Raw genomic sequence first — 3,609 nt, 5'->3', positions numbered from 1 at the left:
CTTGTATTTATACTTTACATACTTAATAAGGAAAATTTCTTAATTCCAATTAACTTCCAGTTTTCATAATCTAAAAAGGACAGAGGCCCAGGACACAGAATGCTGTGTAATCTTTGATTTCTTTAACAGTGCTTGGAATTCATGACGTGAAAATAAGGGAAAGACATTTTTAATATAAATTTGAAATGCAAATGTATTTTTCTAGAACATCTCTCTGGCTTTTCCTTCAGTCTAAGAGACATGAAAGAAGTCTAATTACGGTAGATAAAATGAAAATAATGGTAATAGATGTTTTGACTTGAGGCAGTGTGGTCAATTGAAGTAAAGAGACCTCCTGGATTGGAGCTTAAAATGCAGTTCTATTTTGGATACTACCACATACTGGTATGATGGTTAATTCACATTTTGAATCACTCTGGGCCTTATTAAACCAGGGTGATGCTGGCTGCAGGATGTCTGTAAAGCACTCCTAAGGTTTTTATTCTATAGGTGCTATTTAAATTATAAATTTTGCATAGTGGAGGTTTTATTTCAGGTATACTACCAAGTCAGGTTGGTAGAAAAATCCTTAAAACTTTAGAAATACTTATTACATCATTTCTTTTATGTTGAAACTTACTGGGTCCATTAGATTTCTACTTTAATCAAAACCACTTATGAGCCTCTTAGAACTTATTCAGAAGACTATAAAATCTATGCAATGCTACCCAAAGGGTATGGGTTAGATAGGGGATTTCAGAGGTCTCTCTTAGCTTCACGAATCCTCAATTCTGAGCTGTTGCAGACTGATTTTATAGCTGGACAGCCCATAAAACAAAGTTGGTTCGTTTGTGGGGATTCATGATTTCACAGTATCATGAGTATCATGATTCCATAACACTCAGTATTTTCATGGAGATTTTATAAAACTTCAAGGAATAATATATAAAGTAGCATTGTTAGCTTATTAGCATGTTGTCTGGAGATACTCTGTGGTATTGTTTAATCTTCTAATTATATATAATGACTTTTCCAAATTCATTCATTTTCTAGGAATTGGTCAAAGGAAAAAGCCTTATATGTACAGCCTTATTTTAAGAGAAAGTTCCTTGTCTGAATCGGAAACATCCCTATTTCCAGCTGCTGCAGCCCCTTTACGTGTGTGAATTCCACTGCTTACCAAATCACTTGAAAACATTTTGACAAAATTTAACCTCAAACGTTGACTATTTTATGAAGCCTCTCTAAAGAAGGAAACCAAACTTTCATTCACTTATTTAGTAATTGGTGGAACCTGTTAGTATCTGAGATTATATAGATAGATAGATAGATAGATAGATAGATAGATATGGGCCAAAACATGGAACTACCTCCTCAAAAAAAAAAAAAAAAAAAAAAATGTGGCCAACTATTAATATTCCTTGAGGCATTTACACCAAGGGGTGAGATAAGCATTTTTGCTATTATAAAATACGGATTCAAAATCTTTGTTCTGTAAAAACTCGTGTAACAATTGATGACACAAAAAAAGTCCAAATGTGGGTTCACAATTTATAGGTGGTGAAAACTGAGGCCTTACTGGTGTGGAGTGTACATTAAAATGTTCATGGTGACACATTTGAAGCAATAAATGGCTTAATTAAATGCCTAAATGAAGCTGAGTGTTTGATAAACATACAATCGTTCTTTTTAAGGGCAGTTCATGTTTTTTGCTCTTTTCTCCTTTAAAGCAGATGCCACATACTTCAGATTTTTAACCATGTTTGGTTCGTGCAGTGTTAATGCCCTTCATCTTTCGATCTCAGAAATGGGCTTGTTGACCTTATTAATTAATCTTAGAGAAACAAGTGTCTGATACACTTGGGTTGTGAGAGGTGAGATAGTCTGTGTAGACCTTGCAGTGTTTTCCTTCAACTCATATTTTTAAAAGAAATCTTTACCGGATGGGTTCTAAGAGAAAATGAATACCTCAGAAGCATTTATTTTTGTAATTTTACAAACGTCCAGCACCTAGATGTTGAGAACACGCAGTTGCGGAGGAAGGTACTCGGGTGTGGGTCTGGGGAGGACAAGGATGTTAACAAGTAATTGCGGTGCGCGGAAGGATGGTGTGATGGGCGGATGCACAAAGCCCTGTGAGGACACCCGGAGACTTCACAGAGGAGGTTTCCTGTGAACTGCTTCCTAAAGACACACAGAGTAGGGAAGGTTTTTCAAGACAAGAGACCCTTCAAGGACCACGTACACTGTGGTAACCGCCAAGTACTCTGGAATGGGTGGACGTCCAGTAGGGAGACAGCAGTTGAGCGAATACAGCCAGAAACCTGAGCAAGGGTCTAAACACAAGAATTTCACGCTGCATCATAGAACTACTTGTTGGTGAGAGCAGTGGTGGCATTGGCATATTGTTGGCTAAATACCTTCTGATTATTTTTACAGTTTAATGAAACTGTAGCACTTTTCTTATTTCCATGTGGGGATGATGCAAGTAGTCTATAACTTGGAAATTGCTAAAAAAAAAAAAAAAAAAAAAGCTTCTAAATTTAAGGTGAATCTTTTCTCCTGGTTTTCGAAACTACGAATTAGAATTGCGAGTGAAGGGTTTTTTTTTTTTTTCCTTATTTAGATGATAAGATCTACATTACCCAGACTGTAATTTCTGACCCAAGATCTTAATATTCCTGACTTGATTCTGCTATAGAGAAATAAAGCTTAAAGTGATATAAACATGAACTGACTTCAGATTTTTTTTTTTTTTGGATCGAAGTTTAACATAAGACGTATACCCCTTTCTGGCCATTTCCATTTTAAAGTAGTAAGTATATATACTTCATAAGTCAACAAATAGTTATTAGGCATTATTACAATTTTTATTAGGTATTATTACAATTTTATAAATTATAAAATATTTATTAATAAATTATTTAATAATAAATATTATAAATTACAAGTTTTATTTGAAAAAAATTAGCAGTTTCTTAATAAATCCTTTAGGGCCATATAATCCAGTTTTTGGTTAATCCAGAACCACATTTTACTTTTGTTCCTAATAGCAGAAGAGACCATAAAAGAATATTACAATCATCCATTTCTCCCCTGCTTATTAAAAACTCAGAAGCCAGTGTGGGAAATGAGGGTAGGGAATGTATACACTTGTGTATGTGTTGCTTATTCCCATTCCCCATTTCTGCTTACCTTCTGCTTTCCTATATTAATGAGTAAGAGTAGTTTTTCTAGAAGGGTGGGGGGAGCAAAAAAAAAATAGTTTTTCTGGGGAAAGTGTATAACTGCTAGTCTTTAATGGTGAGCTAGTTTAAAACATTCGCAGGTTTAACATCAGTCATAAGGAAAAACAGTGGTCATATTTGAACTTTTTTGCATTGTAGAATCTAATCCAGTAGAGGGACCCTCCATGCTAATATATCAAAATAAGAACAATTGTAATAGGTACTAAGTACTTTAGAAAGCTGCCTAGGTTAAATGTAATACAGGAGGCCAGCCAGAAATCTTTCTGAATAACCCTTTGAAATAAATATGAGTTAGCTATTTAGAATTTTGCTAATATTTTACCAATTTTACTAATATTATAACTAATATTTTAACTAGCTAGCAGAAAGTTTTAGTATAACC

Source organism: Meles meles, chromosome 10 (assembly GCF_922984935.1).
Source record: "Meles meles chromosome 10, mMelMel3.1 paternal haplotype, whole genome shotgun sequence".
Classification (NCBI taxonomy): Eukaryota; Metazoa; Chordata; class Mammalia; order Carnivora; family Mustelidae; genus Meles; species Meles meles.
Note: the sequence above shows the minus strand (reverse complement) of the source record.